The following is a 19,729-nucleotide window of genomic DNA, read 5'->3' as shown; positions in this document are numbered from 1 at the left end:
AAAGTAAGTTACTAAGTTAAAATGAAAAGAAAAAATCTAGCTAGTTCTAATGTGCTACAGATTTATTGCAACCAGATTCTTACCCTAAAGAACAGTTCTTGTTTTAGGCATAATTTTCGGGTGAGAGACTCTTTTATCCTGACATGAGTATCTAGCCCTTTGTATCCTTTCAGGGTTTTCCAGAACAGAAGGAGACAAAGGGCTGATAGCTTTCCATTGCTTACATAGTCTTCCCCATTCCATGGAAAAATAGCAGGGTCAAAATGGAATTGCGGTACCAGATGGTATGGTCACATGTCTTGCTTGTCCAATCACCTCTGGACTTACAAGACAAACAAATCTGTTTATAAATTGTTAAGTTGATCACCAAGTTGTTAAAGCTTGTGGGGGGGGGGGCATTTAAATGGCTCTCATTAGCACATTTAAAATGATAAACAGTCTCATATTTCATATTTCTACATGCACCAAAGAAAGGATACACAGATCCAGCAGATTGTAACATTAAAACTGATAGTTACCTGAAGTACAGGCAGTCCCCGGGGTACATGGATCCGACTTACATCGGATCCCTACTTACAAATGGGGTGAGGCAACCCCACACTAGCTGCTTCCCCCCAGCAGACCAGGGAGACGCGAAGCTAGCGCCTCCCCTCCCCCCAGCAGACCAGGGAGACACGGAGCGGCTTTTCTCAGCAGACACCTCAGCTTGAGAATAAAGGACTGAGGGAAGTGAGGTGTGGGAGAATAAAACTGAACTCTGGAGAAATGTTTGGCTAGAGTTTGCCCTACAATATGTACCAGTTCCGACTTACATACAAATTCAACTTAAGAACAAACCTACAGTCCCTATCTTGTACGTAACCCGGGGACTGCCTGTATTTTGTTTTATACATATCTCAAAGATGCTTTTTCATAAACCAAACTTCATTAAGGATGGGGACATCACACTGTAATCTTTGCCTCTAATACTGCCTTTATTGAACTCTTACTCTTTGCTGAGGAAAATAAGCTTTCCTTTAAACATGTTTAGAAGTTAATAGGACTAATCTCAGCCCTAGAAAAAGACTGAACAAGCTTTCAGAGTCCTGATGTTGGTGTCACCTTTTTTGCTTCACTTCTGGAGCAACATAACTGCAAAATGACACATACATGCACCTCATTGGCACTGTTCGCATAATTAAAGGTAGGCACATAACTGAGCAGCTTACCAAATTGGGAACATGCAGTAAACCTATTTCTCACTCTCAAATATTAATTTGTGGTTTTTCATTTACTAGGTCCTCAATTGAAGCATTTATAGAACAGTGACTTTTTTGTCTAACAAGGTGAGCTACTTTATATTCTCTTATCCAAGAAAGATAACATAGTCATAGAACTCTGAAAAAGTCCCTGATAAGAAAACTGTAGGAAATAGAAAAGAAAGAGGAATAAAATTCATAAAATGAAGTTAGTCATATTTTTTTTGTCTTTTTAAAATGACTCATAGGACAAGTATTCAGGGAATCACTGGATTTTTCCGAACTCCTTGTTTGGTTGCATAACTTACACTGGTTTCTTTTGTGTCCATGTTTAGGTGGACAACCATTGTCCTTCTATGGAAATAATACAGTACATTGTGCAAATAAATACTAGCAATGTGATTCCGGTATTCCAACACCCAAGAATGTGGGTGTGGGCTAGACAGTAAATTCCAATATGGCTCCCTAGTATAATAAAATGTGCACAACACCAAGCATTACTGGATCCCATTATACATTAACAACCCCTTGACAGAGACTCTCAGGAGACTTATAGAATTGGTGTTATGTTTTCTTCTCTTCTGGGGATAAATAATAGGCATTTTGTATGCTATTTGTATATCTGTAACAGAAACTCGTTAAGAAGAGATGCTAATATTATGACTCAAAACATGGGCTATTTTTGGCCCACTCGGTGAGTATTATTCTAAAATGAATTGTAACTTCACACCTAAGTGGCATGTGACTGAATTACAGAGAAGTAGAGCTCTGGAAATGATCTCTGTTAGAATGGGTCTGGTAGAGAAATCAGCAATAGTTAAAGTCTAATTAAACTTAATAAGAATTGTGTGTTTTGCTCATCTGCCCAGTCAGACTCCACACATAGCTAAACAGTTAAAACTGAGGTTTGTTTTTCTAATTTGGTTTGCCTGTGTAAATCCCAGGCATAGTGAGGAGAGTACATATCCCCTATTGACATCTTAGAATAAAACATCTCCTGTTAAAAGTTCTTTATAATTGTTTGTATAATGCTTATAGAATTGTAGGATTGGAAGGGATCTAGAGAGGTCATCTTGTCCACTGCCCTGCGCTCATGGCAGGACTGTATTATCTAGAGCAGAGATTTTTAAATTCTGGGGTATGGCTTTTAAGGGCAAGCAACTAGCTGTCTGTGAGATGCTTTGCTTACCTGTGCCTCCACAGATACAGATAATCGTAACGCCTATTGGCCGCCGGTCACCATTCCCAGCCAATGGGAGCTGCAGGTAGTGGTGTCCCAGTCTGCATCTGAGGCCTTGTCTAGATTGGCATGTTTTGCCACCAAAAACTGCCTTTTGTTGACAAAACAGTGAGAGTGTCCACAATACAATGTGACTTGTCAGGAAAAACACCCAGTTTTGGAGACAAAATTCCAGCTTGCGAGAGACATTTGTCTCTTTCCCTCCCTTTATTGTCAACAAAGAACTAGTGTGGACTCTACTCTTTGTTTTGGTGAGAGAACTGGCTTCCACCAGTATCCCATCATGACTTCCCTTAAGGCTCTGCTCAGTGTTTTATGATCACTGCTGCCCTGCAGACATGTGCCCCTCCCCTTTCATAGCTCCGGGAAGTATCTGACAGCTGAGTGAGCTGCTCCATTTGGGGAACAAACAAAGAACAAATAATTGGAATGCTCCCATTCTGCCCTGCTAGAAACACAGCAGCAGGCACACTGCTGTTTCAGTCGAAGGGCTGGAGAGACTGCTGTTCTGCTTTGACGTTCCTCAGCATTCATGATGCTGCTCCCAGCAGCGGAAAATGTTGTGAGAGAATTTGGAGAGAATCCCAAGAAGCACAGGGATCACCTCTGTCTTCCCACAACACTGCACTGTGGGATGCTTAACCACATTTCTTTGCTCTGTTGACAAGGGAGCTAGCAATGTGGCCATGCAAAGTCGACAATGGGAGGCTGAAAAAACAGTGTGACCAGTTTTCACTTTTGCTGATTTTTGCATGGCAACAGCACTTTTGTTGCCAAACCTTTGCAGTGTAGACATAGCCTAATCTCAGAAACTGATATGCAGAGATCACAGCAGAGAGGCAGCTGGAAATGGAAGGCAACTGACAGTCAGCTGGTGAATGAGTGGCTGGTGAGGCAGAGAGGGATATGGAGAGATTGCAGTGAACAGCGAATTGGGGGTGGGACACAAACTCTACAGATGCACTCGTAAAATCTGGATCTTCACAGACCAAGAAAAGCAATTGTGAGTGGAGTGCAGGGAAGGCTTGGGAAGGTGAAAGGTACCTTTGGGTTGCTGGACTTAAGAGTCTGAGGGGAAAAGCACACTTCCTAACCTACTTGAGGGTGGGTCTTTTACTCATACTCTTTGTTTTCCCAAAATAACACCAAGTTTTACTTCCTCCTTTTATTATGTTTCTTTTCTACACTTAGACTCATTGCATGTGAGTGGGGAAGCATCGTGCCTCAGAGGTGCCCAGAAGTGGTGTGTAAATTTCCCGGGTTACTGTGTAGGGGTTTGAACTGGTTGTGTTGTATCCATGGAAAGCAACCCATAGGTATTAAACACAACCCTGGTTACTATTGGCTCCGCCTGGCAGAGGGGTTATGTAAACACTAGAAAAGTCTCACTGTGCTATATCTATCTAATAAAACAGGCCACAACAGAGCCAGTATTAATGAATGAGAGGCGCACATTATAGATGAATTCTGAAGATTACAAAGTAGGGAAAGAAACAGTTAACAGATATAGGAATATTGCATCTCACAAATAACAGGTGTAGTTTAATTTTGTTGCATTTTAATACTCAATAGTCAGCATTGTTGGAGATACAGGAAAAGCGACTCTTTACATTAGCGTATTAGACTTTACTACAGTCTTCTGTTAAACTTCTGCTAAGAACCAAAGCAAAATTGGTGGTTGGATTTTTTTACTTATGGCCTGGGTTAGTCTAAACATTTGTGGATGGTGTAGAGGGAATGACTTAAGTGTAATATAGATATGTGACTTTTCTTGCACAGAGTCAACCCTAGGATTCTGGGGACAGCAAGTAAGATAATTCTTTGTGATATTCCCCAAACATAAAAGATTAATTATACATAAGAGGTGTGTGTCTCTTAAAATTTTTCAAATGTTAATTTTACCTTTTCGGGGAGGAAGAGAATGATTCAAAATGTGAATCCCCTCTTGCTCACTGCCTAAGGACCTGTATATTTAATGCATATGTTTTTTTAAGGCATGCAACTTGCTGACATTTTTCAAAGTCAGTGAGTATGTTTCTCTGCCACTGACATCCTGAAATGAAATAGACATCTTGCTGTGGGGGACACAAGCATCTCTGAGTGACAGTAGGCCTCAGCACTGTGATTAACCTGTCAAAAGTCTGTGGTGACTTGAAGGAATTTGGGACAAACACTGTCAACACAGCCCCTCATCCGATATGGCGCAAGTAGAAGCCTCATTGACTGCAAGATTCCCTTTCATCTATTCTGCATTACTGAGACTGATGCAGTGTTTGGAATCTTAACCTCAAAGTCAGAGGACTAGCTAGCTTAGTTAAGGAAAGTGTGAGGATGATTTCACTGCCCCTGCAAACAGATACAGCCATTATTACTTGAAAAATATGCACAGCTACAGGCTCCTTACTGACCTCTTGGGCTTAGTGTAGGCATGAAAATAGCCTGCAGCAAACACAAAAGTAATCTGAATGTTATTACAAAGTCAGAGCTCTTTCATTTGAGAGCACAGTCATGGAAAACAAACCTGTTTTTCAAAAAGAGAAGGGAAAGAGCCATTATTATTGTGTTCTCCTCTATTTTTAGCTAGACTTATCTTGCTGATCCTAATGGGAGCAGAACCCCAAATAAATCCATCTTGCTCTGTATAGAGTTTTATACAGAGTAAGCTCATAAAATGTTTGCTCCCTTTATCGATGACAGAGAGAGATGCACAGCTGTCTGCTTCCAGATAACAATTATTTGCACTAGATTTATTAATAAACAAAAGTGATTTTATTAAGTCTAAGAGGTAGGAGTTAGGTGGTCATGGAATCATACGGTGGGAAGAGATGCTCGTGGGTGTAGTCCAAACCTCTGCTTAAAGCAGGATCAACCCCAACTATATCATCCGAGCTTAAGAGACAGCAGAGAGAACAATGTAGATTACTAAACAAAATAAAACATGCCAGCTAAGCTTAATATACTTAGGGTAGGTCTACACTATGGGACAAGGTCGAATGAAGATACACAACTTCAGCTATGTTAAAAGCGTAGTTGAAATCAAAGTACTTTAACTCGACTTTTGGTGCTGTCTACACTGCAGGAAGTCAAAGGAAGAACACACTTCCTTTGGCTTCCCTTACTCCTTGTGAAAGAAGAGTTACCGGCATCAACCAAGAGTGCCCCTCACTTCAAATTAGCTGTTTTAACTAGACTACTTATTCTAACCCTGGAAGATCTACAGCGGCAGCTTCGATCTTCCTCTCCAGTGTGGATGTACTCTAAGGCTACATCTAGACTGCAAGCCTCTTTCGAAAGAGGCTTTTACGAAAGATACTTTCAAAAAAGCCTCTTTCAAAAAAGAGCATCTAGACTGCAAGCAGTACTTTTGAAAAAGCAAGCCACTTTTTCGAAAGAAAGCACCCAGGCAGTCTGGATGCTCTCTTTTGAAAAAGCCCTGTTTGCATTCAAGAACGCCTTTTTTTGAAAGAGCACTTTCGAAAAAAGGCATTCTTCCTCGTAAAATGAGGTTTTCCACCGTCGAAAGAAAAGCCGCGTTCTTTTGATTTAATTTCGAAAGAACGCGGCTGTAGTCTAGACGCAGGTGAAGTTTTTTCAAAAAAAGGCTACTTTTTTTCGTAAAAACCCTTGAGTCTGGACACAGCCTAAGAGAACTTGTTACACATTATAAATTTCTCATCTAGTTATTATTTCAGGTAAAGTCTTTCCTAGGCCAGAGATGTCCTTTCTGACCAGGATCCAGCAGTTCTCCTCCATCCTTGTCATTATAGTCCTTTTGTTTCCAGGTATTTTCATGTATCCCCTCTGTATGCGGAGGATGTCTGTAAAGCCAGCTGAAGACAATCATTGCAATCATAGAACACTAGAACTGGAAGCACCCTCTAAGCCAAGCACTCTCTAGATCAGGGTGCAGAATCTTTTTTGGGTCAGGGGCCACTGACCCACAGAAAAATCCATCAGGCTGGAGGCAGTGGGGTCTGGAGTGTCAGTGCAGGATCCCCAATGCTGGGATACGAGGAGACCTGAGCCCAGAGGGACAGATCTAGGCAAGCAGGGAGTGCATCTGGCCCCTGTGCCTTAGGTTTCCCACCCCTGCACTAGATCATCCCTGATCGATGTCTATCTAATCTGCTTTTAAATATCTCCAGAGATGGGGATTCCACAACCTCCCTAGGCAATTTATTCCAGTGTTTAACCACCTGACAGTTAGGATGTTTTTTCTTAATGTCCAACCTAAATCTCCTTTGCTGCAGTTTAAGCCCATTGCTTCTTGTTCTATCATCAGGGGTCAAGGACAACAATTTTCTCCCTCCTCCTTGTAACGCCCTTTTAGATACTTGAAAACTGCTATCATGTCCCCCCTCAATCTTCTCTTTTCTAAATTAAACTAGCCCAGTTCTTTCAGTCTCCTCTCATAGGTCATGTTTTCTAGATCTTTAATTATTTTTGTTGCTCTTCTCTGGACCTTCTCCCATTTCTCCACATCTTTCTTGAAATGTTACTACTTATCTTTAACATGGCAAGCTCTGCAAGGCCGGGACTGTTACTGACTATGGGTTCGTACCATGCCTAGCACAACAGAATCTGGCCAGGGAGATACCTCTAGAAACTACTAACAATAATAATTCTTAATAACAATTCATGCACAGATATTAGTGTAATTTCTACTAGAGCTTTTAAAGGGAAAAAAATGAACGTCTTGCTAAAAATAAAGCAGCTTTTTTTCCCTTATAAGTTATAAGGAGGAAACCCTCCAGACTGCACTGGGGTTGATCAGAATCTATTCAGGGAGTGCTATGTCTGTGTCTTACTTGAGCCTTCAGTGCAGCTCTCAGTCCTGGCCTTGGTGCTCAACCAGTGCCTCTTGTAAGCCATCAGCGAGGAGCAGATAGAGAACAGGGATGGCTAGAAGTGGATTCAGGAACATGCTGCCACTTCTCCAAAGCTCAGGTAGCCATTCAGTCAGGATTACACTTTAGGATCTAGTGATGTCTTCTGCATGCCCTCCAGAGCACAGGACAGTCTTGCCTCCCAGTGGTCAGTAGCTTCTGTAGTCTTGCCTAAATGGGGAGAATATTCTGGATTGGTGTGCCAGTCAGACATTCCAATACAATCCCGTTATTCCATTTAGATGGTCTTGTGCTGAAGTCACTGAACCCACGTCTCCAGAAATTTGGCTCAGTTCCTATATCAACTGCAGACTTCCTGTGTGAGCTTGGGAAAAGCCTCCACTCCTCAAACTTCCCACCTCAGATGGGTGTTAGGAGAATAAATGGTGTGTGTGTGTGTGTGTGTGTGTGTGTGTGTGTGTGTGTGTGTGTGTGTGGTGGTTAGACACTGCAATAATGATTCATGTAAGTGCACAGCGAGATAGAATGTTGCTGCCTTCAGCTTTCAACCAGGGGCTGTGTCTATACTTCAAGAAGTATGCTTCGCAGAGATGGCAGACGGACGTGTGCTAGCTCTGCTATACCCCATCCCTCAGGTGTTTACTTGGGTGGCTAGCCTGAGCCATCACCTGTGCTACCCCAGCTATGCTGCTAATTTTAGAAGGCAAGCTGGAGCAGAATTAGTGTTTATGTGTTTACTCAAACACATGCTCCCAGTGCGGACATACCTTGAGGCTGCATCATTGGCAAGATGCAAGAGGGTTAAGCCCAAGGTTATAATAACCTTTCTGAATTGACATGGTAAATGTAATTATTCCAACCACAGTTGGAATCTAGTGCCCAAGGTAGTATAGGTGAGACCTCCCTGGTCCAGCACCCATAGGACCTGAGCAGTCCTGAACCATGGAGTTTCCTGGACTAGGGAAGGTCTAGGCTCCCTTCCTTGCCCTGTTCCTCATCACCAGCTCCACTGCCCCCAGTTCTACTGGGGCTGTCTTCCTGTCTGGGGCCAGGGAGGTGCCCCTCACCACCAGGGGTGCCAGTCTGGACTGCTCTCCTATGCGCCAGCCCTGCTGCTTTTGGTACAGGCAGGGCTGTGTTTCTGACTGGGGCTGTGCTCCCTGCTGCCAGCCCCAGCTGTGGCAGTGCTCCCCACCATGCTAGCTCTGCTGCCACCAGGGCTGCGCTCTTCACTGCTGCTGAGCCCCTAACCCTGGCCAGCTGAGGTTCTCTGGTCCAGCAATAGCCATGGTACAGTAGAATCAAAGATGTTTCCAGACAGAAGTCCCAGATTAGAGGTTTAACCTGTAGTTTGTTGCATTTTTTTCTTTTTGGTGGCCACCACATTAATAGCATTCATCTCTTGTGTAAGTAAGGTCTGAATCAATGCTTCTATTTCAGCCAGCTGGAATGGGAAAAATTCTGGGTGTGGTTCTGTAAATACAGTTCACTCCATTTCCTTAGGTCTGCTAGATATTCAACAGTTACTATGGCGTTTTGTCCATTGTAACCAATTTGGCTGTTGTGGGGTCACAAACTCTGTTAACCCTAAATGCAGGAATTATAAAATATGATTACCAATGCTTGCAGTTATTGGGAACACAGAAAAGTCAAACTATGTTTAACTCAGCTCAAAGGAGAGAAATTGTCAGTGTAAAGAATCTCAGCTGGACACGACTTCCTCTGCCAAAACTAAGAGAAATCTACTGGAGGGAGGGCAGAACTCTGAATCAGCAGGCTACATGCCCTCCAGGCATGAGTTGTAAGACTGGTTCAACCTGTTCTCCCTCCTGCCCCATTATAATGATAGAAATAGAACAGACTCCTTATGTAGTTTCTTTATTATTTGAAAATTTATTCCAGTGGATGCTGGAATTTTTTGGCTGGATTGGGCCAAGACCTGAAGTCATTAGATTTGGCCCAGACCAAATCCACCACAAGCCAGCGAAAGATGCGACAAGCGGCATGAGCAGCCAACAGGGCAGCAATGGAGAGGTATGAGGAGCTGCCAGCAGAATGGCGCTAGTGAGCAATGAGCAGGTAGATGGCAATTGACCAGTGGAGTGGGTGAGATGCTTCCTACCTTCCCCCCACCACTCAGGATGGGAGTGCATTCCGAACTCTAGTCCCCCCTGATCTGCGGATGCACCTCTGAACTATGGTCCCCCGACCAAGGGCAGCGACTGTGAGTGGGGTGTAAAGAAGGGTTGGGCATGTGAAGGGGACATTTACATAGCTGGACTTAAGAGGCAAAGGACACTCCCCAACCTACTTGAGCTGGGATGTTTACTTGTGCTTTTGGTTATGAACTCTATTTGTGGTGTTTTCCCAAATAAATGCCACGTTACTTTGCTCCCCTTTTATTAAAGGTTTCTTTTCTACATTCAGACTCTGTGCTTGCAAGTGGAGAAGCATTGCCTCCCAGAGGTACCCAAGGGCATTATGTGAATTTCCCAGGTTACTGGGTGGGGGCTCGAGCCTGATCTGTGTTGGATGGATGGAGAGGAACCCCTAGATATTGAATCTGGCCCTGGCTGCTGCTGGTGGTACCTGAAAGAAGGATTACACTTGTAACAATGATAGTTTTTTTTCTATTGTACCCACAAAATGAAATATACATCCTAAGTTCTGTTCCCTTTCTTCCCCATCTCTTCTGACTGTTCTAGTTCTGTCTCTTCCCTATCTCTGGCTTCTTGTTTCCACTTCCTAAAAGTAAATGTAGAGAGATTCTGGAGTTGATGTGAAGTAGTAGGTCCCGTCCTCACATGAAGAGGACTTCATTAGTCAATCATCCAAATATGGGTAACCAAAACTTAAATACACCCAGTGTCTTTGCCCAGCCAGGCCCATTTCTTCCTCCCGCAACCCTTTTCCCTATCAGATCTGTCTTTTCTGTGTCCTATTCTCCCTGATGCTAGTTCTCATCTTTCGTCCATGCCACGTCCCCTGGCCATTGCTCTCAATCCCAATCTCAGCACTATCTATAGTCATGTGTATATATGGACTGGCCCAACAGGTTGTGGTGTGACAACGGAATATAACCACAACATAGGCTTATAATAAGGTGACCGATTTCAGTTAACCTTATTACCAACTATGCTGCATTCAAAGAATGTAACATTCATACATGTCTAAAACAGATACATGTCTTAAAGAAAATGCACGTCTCTTTCCATTTTCTTTGACTTTTCAGTGGCATTTCACATTCGGATATGGGATGAAGATTTCATTGACTTCCTTGGTAAGTTCATGGAGGGAAGTTCCAACAATGGCTATTAGCCAGGATGGGTAAGAACGGTGTCCCTAGCCTCTGTCAGAGGCTGAAAATGGATGACTGGGGATGAGTAACTTGATGATAATCTGTTCTGTTCATTCCCTCTGGGGCATTTGGCATTGGCCACTATTAGATGACAGGATACTGGGTTAGATGGACCTTTGGTCTGACCTAATATGGCCGCTCTTATGTTCTTGATTTTTAACAATTGAAACTGCTTTCCTAACACTTAAGATAGGGGAATGGATGAGTGAGATGAATGAAGCTCAGTGTGGACAAAATGAAGGCAAATGAGAGAGAGATGTTCCAGTGACTGGGACGTTAGCTTGAGACTTGGAGACCAAGGTTTAATTCCCCACTCTGCCACAGACTTTCTGCATGCCCTTGGACAAGTAACTCATCTCTCTGCCTCAGTGCCATCTCTAAAATGGGGACAGTAGCATTTCCCTACCTCGCAGGGATGATGAAGATAAATGCTCTCCATCAGGAGCATTAAGATACTACAGTATGAAGGTCCAGATAAGTACTGAAGATACTGGTTGGGGTTTCAGTTTCTGAATGTCAGTAGTTTTGAAGATTCAGCTCTTTATTTCCCCTTCCTCCCTGTGATCATGCTGGATATCCCTTTTTATGGATTCCACTGTGGCAGACATAAAAAAGACAGCACATCCTAGATTGTGAATTCTACAAAGCAGGTCCTGTCTTTGTATGTTTGTCTTTACAGCACCCAAGGACTAAAGGACCCTGATCTTGATTTGGGATCAAAAATGCAGTAGAAATAAAAGATGATGATGATATTTACTGAAACACTCCTATTGAAGTAGCACCTGCCCTGAGGCCAAGAGGCTGTGTAGAATACTATCTCTTCCCCAGGTCAGGATGGAAGCCAGATATGAAGCAGAGAATGTTAGGAAGGGTATAGCTACTATACCACCCTGTGTATGTTAGCCTCAAGGATGAGTGGTGTCCATGATAGGCATATGAGCCACCCTCAACACAGGTCATGCATAAGCCGCAGTTAAAAGTATGGCTCTTATGCCAGGCACACGCCTGACACCTTCACTCAGTCCTGGCTTGGACCCCTAAAGTAAGGACAGCATTACACCCATAGGCCAGAAATTGACCCCACAGTAAGGACAGAATTCTCAAGTGTTCCTGCCATTTTTTCCTGGCACTCAATTTTTATTTGGCAGATACTTACCAGTAACTATTGTTAAATGTTTTTTAACGAATGCTGATGCCTAGTATTGCCAGATCAAGATTGTTGTCTTGAAAAGCCTTGAAGTCCTAGCTGTGGATGGCTTTATCAGAAGTCTCCCCTCTACTGTTTAACAAGTGCCATGGTTACAAGCCCCGCTAGACTGATGATATTCACATGCAGGAAACAATGCAAGGAAAACAGGATTTGCACGGCTCCGGCTATGCTGCCCCAAGAATTCCAGGAAGTGATTGTACTTTATGAAACCGTCTGTGCACTGCTAGATTGTCTATAGCTTTTAAGGTCAAGTCCTATCATGCTGCATTTGAAATGCCTTTTGTAATAACGAAGACTGTTTATGAACCAGAGTACAGGCTGTATTGTTTACCCTGGGGTTTGGTTAAAAGGTGCTGTATTTCAGCCTGTTTTTCAGGATGGTACAAGGAATCTATCATGGGCTTTTTGGCATCAGTTTAGGATCAGTTCAAAGGGGGAATGTCCATCATGTCAATTGAAATGGCCCAGTGCATGAAGAAAGTCACGCAGCAAATGCGGCCACTGGATATGAAAAGATGATGGAAGTGCAGAAGGAAATTTCTAATGCATGTCACGTTTGTATTATTAGTTTCCACAGCTTCCTGCACAAGCTAAGCTGTCTCCTCACAGAGGGGTGAGGTACTGCCCCAGTAACTGCTGCTTTCAGACTTGAGGAAAGGAGAGAAAGAAGGTTTTTTGTTTTTTGTTTAACAACTATGAGGGATAACAATGGCATCTGCCTATTAGTAAGAGTGCTGGGAAGCGGCCATAAATTCAAGGTCCCCTCTTTGCTGACTCCCTGATTGCTTAATAATAGCAAGGGCTGGTTGGTGCCAATATGGGTCTATGAAACTGTGTTCAGAACAATAGATTTCTAAACCTGGTACATGTCGCAGAAATGCTCATATGCTATTTCCAGTCCCTGGTGCAGTTTTAACAGTACCTAAGCTAATGAGCATGATATAGAGGCTCCAGCAACCAATTTAGGCAGCTCAGACTTATGAGAGGCTTGCAGAAAAATCTTCCTCTGTCACTTTCTTTGTGTTTTACTTGAAGTTTACATACAGTTAACACCTATTTCAGTGATTAACTTCACTTTTCCTCAAAGTCGCTATAGCAAACTTTGTTGTTGAGAAGTAGGTCGCCTATGCAACCTGCCAGTTACTGACAAAGCGCTGGACTTAAAATGTGCCAGAACTTCTCATGCCAAAGTGGTAAAGAGAAACAATCTCTGTAACCCATTAGCTGCCATTCTGCACTTGTGGTTACAAGAGTACTTGTGCTCAGAACTAATTTTGACATAGCTGATGGGAATGTCTAGATGCCAAAGTTATGACAGTCAATTTGCAGCTGGAAGATAAATAATGGGAATGAAATGGTTAACTTCAGGAATACGACTTTGACTGCCAATGCTGATCTATGAAACCATGAAAATTGTTCAGGGACCTCTGTCAATAATCATGTTCCTTAAAAAGAAAGGGGAACCGAATATGTGGTGGTCAGTCACAAAAGATCAAGAAGTTGAATGTTGTGTGTGTGTGTGTGTGACATCAAACAAACACAATAAGATCAGGATCTAAATTCAAACATTTGGAGTGGTAGTTTCCATTAGGACAACTATTCTGTTTTTGGGCATATACACAAACTATAAATGCTCCTGCTCTCAAAAAATGAAGGACAGGGAAATGAAACCAGAACTCCTCCCAATCCTACGCCAGAGGGAAGGGTCAGCTTTTCAATAGCTCCCCTTCTCCATAAGCTCTGTGGAAAAAGACAAAAGAGGAAAACTATTCTCCCTCAAAAGATATGATGGAGCCTCACCACTAAACTGGTTGTAGCTCTCCTCCCAGTCCTCCTGCCTCACCTGGTAGGTGCTAGGAGAATGTATCCTGGCCTCAGGAAGTGCCAAACAGGGTGAAGAAAAATTTGTGCAAGGAACAACCTCCTAGATTGCCAGTATTACAGTCAATCTTCAAGTTTTGCTGGAAGAAGAACACTTTTTTAGCCTGGAGGTAACAGAGGAATGGGGGGAACTATAGCATGCTGATGGGGAGGGAAAGGGGTTACAACAAAGTGAGTATGGGTTGGGGTTTTTTTCAGAATATACAATAGTCTCAGATGTCCAGAGGTGAGATTGGTGCTTATTATGCAAAACTTTGCAACTTTACTGTTGCTTTGTTCTCCTAGACATCCACCTTCCATTGCAGCCACCTGTTAGGTACTTGTCATAACTTTAGATAAGTGAGCAACGTGGGGCAGGAGCACCCACACTGTATTCTGTGTCCAGATAGCACCCCACACTGTAGGGCTTTAAAACATTATTGCAGTGCAAGAAAGAGCAGCAGCCACGTTAAAAAAAAATCACATACAGGAAGAAATGCTTTTCAATGCTGCTGTTAGTCCTGGAACAGTTTGAAAGAACCCTTAGATTACAAATTCCTTTTGAAAAGGGTGAGCGCACCTCCTCGAGCAGAGCTGAAAACACTAATCAAATCCTTCTCCCATCACAAGAAGATTGTGAATCAAGGAAATCGGTCTCAACCCAGCTGGATTATTTTTTCAAAGTATTTTGTTCTTTTTTTATGCCTTTATGTATATTAAAAACATTTCCCAAATAGAATGCAGCTCAAAATATTTGGCCTGTAATTTTTACAGGAATCAGTGGTAAGGGAAAATACTTTTTGTACAGTGCATTGTTAACCCGTGCAATTCATTACACCAAGATGTGAAAACCAAAACCTTAGTTGAATTTAGAATATGATTCCCCATTTTGTACAGGTAGTAAAAAAGCTCCCCATCTACACTACATAAGGTTTTTTTTAACCCTAAAAATACAAATCCCCATGCTTCAGGGCGTGAACTAACTGATGCAGGTTAGGAAGAAGCAGGTTGTTCCATGATTACCCACTTTGGGAAGCTTTCATTCTGAAGTGGCATATGGCTTAATATTGTTTGATTGCTCTTTTCCGGTCTTTTGTGAACCAACTGAATCTCTAAATAGTACTTCTAATGTATTGCTTGACAATTTGAAAACATGGAGTATAGAGCAAGAAGTGAATTTTTCAAGACAGCAGTCTGTGAAAAAATCTTCACCACCCTCCTTGTGAAATATGTTTTCCTAATATCCAATCTAGATCTTCTACACTGCAACTTGAGGCCATTGCTTTGTGTGCTATCCTCTGCTGCCACTGAGAATAGCCCTGGCTCCATCCTCTTCAGAATCCCTCTTAAGGTACTTGAAGGCTGCTATTAAACTCCTCCCCCATCATTCTTTTCCTCTGAAGACTAAATAAGCCCATTTCCTTAAACTTCTTCTCCATAAATCATATGCCCCAGCTTCCTAATCAGCTTCATTTATCTCTACTGGAGTCTCTCCAATTTCTCCACATTCTTTTCTGGGGGTGGAGGAGAGGGGCAAACTACATGCTGTACTCCAGATGTGGCCTCACCAGTGCCAAATAGAGAGGAATTATCACTTCGTACTCAGGTCCCATTTTAAAGCTTTTTTTTCTGCACCCTCGGCTGTTTTATGCTTTAACAAAAATGAAAGCTAAGTCTCATTATCACAAGACTCCAGGAACAGGGGATTTAAGTAAATCAACAACTATTGTCAAACTCACAATTAAGTCACCAGAGTTGGCGGCAACAGCAGCCATCTTGGAAAAAGTTCAAACCAAACTATAACTGAGGAACATGCTTTAGAGTTTAAAATCTGTATTTTTAAGCTGTCCTGTGAGGGATTAGAAAATGGCTCCTCAGTACAATGACTGGGTTTGGGGGAAGTATCAGTTTCTGAGCCAATAGAAATGAAAATGCTTCCCTTTCGGTTTTTATCTGGAAAATTTGCCCAAACAGTCATTAAAAAAACCCCTAGCCAACAAATAGTTGATAAAATATGCAATGTTTGTTGTAGCTGTGCCAGTCCCAGGATATTAGACAGTCAATATGGTTGAGAGATCTTTTATTGGGTCAACGTTTGATCAAAAGAGAGAAAAGCTTTTTAGCCACACAGAGCTCTTCTTCAGGCCTGGAAAGGTACTCTAAATATCACAGAAAAATACAAGGTGGAACAGATTCTTTAAATACAATATGTACTAACTACTTATAAGGGACCATTGAAGGTGAAGTGCATCTTAACACCTCTGCAGTCATAGGACAAAAAGTGGGGGCTTAGTGAGCTACAGATTGTTGTAATAAACCATAAATCCAGCATCTCTGTTCAGTCCATGATTGGAGTGTCTAGCAGAGTAATGAATTTAAGTTTGTCTTTTCAAAATGTTCTACAGGTGTCCTTTGATGACAAGGACTGATTGATAAAGTGATTGCTTGGTCAAAAGTTTTAATGCACAAGTAATGGGGTGTTTTTGCTTTTTATCATTTTCCTTTGAGAGCTCATTCAAAAGCGTAATGATTGGTTACACCCACATCATTGTTGGGGCTTTGTGTACTGTAGGAGGTACACCACTTGTTATGACAGGTATGTGGAGGATCCATGGATCTTGAAAGGTGAGGTGTGTGTGGAGTATTGATCGTTGTAGCAGTGGAGATATATCTGCAAGTTTTGCATGAGATGTTCTAGCAGGTTCTGACACTGTTTGAGTTGGGGGGGAGGTGGTGGTTGGAAGGCCAGTAGTGGGATTCAGGAAATTTTTCAGGATGGTGTCTCTATCAAGTACAATGAGTCTATAGTTGCTTATGTCCCCATAGATTCCAATATGGGGTGGTAAGTGAAGGTTCTATATTTAAGTAGGTTGCCTTTGTATATTTGGGTGTCGGATTCAATGATATGGCCTACTTCTCTGGAGGTGTATCCTCGTTTGGCGTGATTACTGGATTTGTGAAGGTAGGTGTGATGATCCATGGTTTTCTTGTAGATATTTATCTGTAGGATTTCATTGTTGAAGCTGATCATATCTAGGAAGTTGATGCTAGTGTGGGAATGTTCCCAAAAGCTTAATGAACTGGTGGTGGTTGAAGTTGTGAAGAAATTCTATGAGGGAGTTTAGGTCATCTGTCTAGAAGAGGAAAATATCTCTGTCTCTCCAACATAAAAATAACTCTCCAACATAAAAATTGCCTAGGAAAATGCTATGATATGCATGTTTCCATCTTATTGACTATGTGGACTATTTTAAATAGAATTTAAAAGCTTAAAATCCTGCATCACTGCTATACATCATCGTGGCTTAATGAGAGAGCCACTGAAATATATTTGTTGACAGGCTCATAAAAACTGCTGATTTAAAGCTGCTATTTATACCTGTTTTTCTTGCTGTCCTCAGAAGCTCTGACCACATGACTCAATGTCCATTTAAGGTGCATCTGAAGTGTTAGATCAAGAACAACAGAGGTAAATGAGGCCAAATTTCTCTTGCACGTACTGTTTGATTGAAGATTGGGTAGGCTGGTGGGAGTGGGGAGGAAAGGCATTTGCGGCATGTCTTCTAAGTTGTCTTAATAAAGGATGGCAGCTTCTTATCATTTCTCATCGCCCAGTGATGGCCTCTTAATTCCTGTTGTTTCTCAACATGTATAAACTAAGATTTTGTAAGATGACAGTGGTATAACTTGTGGCATTTCCCCCTTTTGTTTGCTTTATCTGACTTTTGCACTTTTATTAAAACAAGAAGAGATGAAAATATTTGTAAGTCTCACATAAGTCCGGATGGAAGAATATGCTGCAAATATCAGTGATATGAAGCTAGAACAATGTGAAACTTTAATTTTCAAGGGGAATGAGCTTTATTCAAAATTGTGTTCTGTGCCACACATTTAGATCTACATATGTTGTAAGAAGCACCCTCCTCTCCCACCAACCCCACATCACCAGTTTGTGGTAAAGTTATACAGAAATCTTGAGAGAACTTGGCCTGATGTGGTTTATAATCGATTACAAATTTATCTGATGACTTGTGTGGCTTTTAAATTGGAGGTCTGGAGGGTAGGCTGCCGCAAAAAGAATGGAAGTCAGGACTTTGAAGGATGTGGCAGGTAATAAACAGATGTTTTTCAGGCATGAGGCGACTGATTGAGGCAGTTTCTAAAGCAATGCAAGTGACGCAGAATCTATACTGACCCCGTGTCATCATAATGACTACAGCCCTGCACAAATACAAAATGTGTATCTGCAAAAATAAGCTGTGAATATCTGTATTAACATTCGCAGATGCGGATACTCAAACATACAAAGCAGATATCTGTAGATTTGCAGGGTTCTACTAATAACATCAACAGAAGCCTTGTGCCCCCTCTGGAGTTGGAGTTATGTCAATGTAGGGTACTTAGGAAGGCTATTGTGCAGACACTGGCATAATTAATATGACATGAGATGCCTTATGCCAATTTAGTTAACTGTGTAGTATAGAGCAGCTAAAGCAAATGGAAGGACTCTGAGGATATGTCAACACTGCAGTAAAAGATCTGTGGCATGGCTCTGGCTGGCCCAGGTCAGCTGGCTCAAGCTGCATGGCTATAAAATTACAGTGTAGATGTGACAAGTTCGGACCTAGAGATCCCCTTGGGACTGTTGCTTGATGTGCTGAGATATCATTGAGCCAACCTTCGGGCCCGTCCTTTAGTCTGTCTTGCTGAGCCAGATCCTCTGGCCTCTTTCAGCACTGGCACAAAGATGGGGTCATAGCCCGCAGCAGTACAATACAGATGCTGAGATCAGCCCAGCTCTGGAAAAGCTCTACTAAAGGGACTTGCCTCAGCACCCAGGTGCACAGCCCCAATAGGAACAGAATCCAGACAGATTTGTTTTACCCTGTATAAAACTTTATATAGGGTAAGCTCATGTTCACCCCTTTTCTTATATTAAGAGATGCATCCCTGTAACAATTATTTACACTGGGTTTAATAACAAAAAAAGTGATTTTATTATGTATAAAAATTAGGATTTAAGCTGTGGCAAGTACACGTTGAACCTCTAAGATTTGGGACTCTCTGGTCTGGCAACATCCATGGTCTAGAAGAGCCAACCAACAGGGCAGAGGAGCCCATAGGACACCAGAGCCCACAGTCGGCCAGGCTGGGAAACTGGTGGGGATGCCAGAGCCCGCAGGATAGGGGGGCCACCGAGCCTGCAGCTGGTGGAACCAGGAAGAGGCGAGGCTGCAGAGCTCACAGCTCTCAGAGCTGCAAGCGCTTGCAGGGCCTTTTCTGGAGCTCCCAGGCATGGTGCAACTGTCAGAGCTTGCAAGGCCTGCAGGGGTGCCACAGCCAGCAGAGAAGCTAGCAACCCGCCCCCACCCCCCCCACCCCCAACACACACATGCACTTTCCCTAGTCCGGGACCAGTCAGGTCCTGAGGAAGCCAGACCAGAACAAAGTAAGCTATTAAGAAAAATAAAACAACATGACCTCTCGAGGTCCCTTCTAGTGCTAGTGTTCTATGATTCTAACATGCCATCTAGCCTAATACACTAAAGCTGTGTCTACATTGGTGCAATCTTTCTCCAAAGCGGCCGCTTTTGCGCAAAAACATGCTGCCTGTCTACACTGGTGGGAAATTCTTGTGCAAGAACATTGACAATGTGTGAAATCAGTGCTTCTTGCGCAAGAACTATGATGCTCCCGCTCAGGAATAAGCCCTCTTGCGCAACTGTTCTTGCACGAGAGGCAGTGTAGACAGACAACATGAATTTCTTGCTCAAGAAAGCCCAATGTTTAAAATGGCCATCGGAGCTTTCTTGCGCAAGAGAGCGTCTACACTGGCACGGATGCTCTTGCGCAAAAGCACATCTCTTGCGCAAAGGCACATGCCAGTGTAGACGCTCTCTTGCGCAAACATTTTAACGCAAGAACTCTTGTGTTAAAGAGTATTTGCGCAAGATCATGCCAATGTAGACGTAGCCT

General features: G+C 42.6%; 1 long non-coding RNA gene across 2 annotated transcripts in view; it reads right to left on the bottom strand.

Annotated features, from left to right (window-relative positions):
• The window catches only part of LOC142827174 (uncharacterized), a 117,979-nt gene that overhangs the window by 8,043 nt on the left and 90,207 nt on the right, over window positions 1-19,729 (bottom strand). Inside the window, exon 3 of one of the 2 annotated variants that reach the window (XR_012901647.1) lies at window positions 7,287-7,535. The exons of the other annotated variant lie outside the window; for it this stretch is intronic. This is a non-coding gene — a long non-coding RNA (uncharacterized LOC142827174). The remainder of the gene's footprint in view (window positions 1-7,286; window positions 7,536-19,729) is intronic. 2 annotated transcript variants of the gene reach the window in all.

The sequence above is a fragment of the Pelodiscus sinensis genome, chromosome 2 (assembly GCF_049634645.1).
Source record: "Pelodiscus sinensis isolate JC-2024 chromosome 2, ASM4963464v1, whole genome shotgun sequence".
NCBI classification, from domain to species: Eukaryota; Metazoa; Chordata; order Testudines; family Trionychidae; genus Pelodiscus; species Pelodiscus sinensis.
The sequence above is the reverse complement of the archived record's forward strand: the minus strand, read 5'-3'. Positions and strand labels throughout refer to the sequence as shown.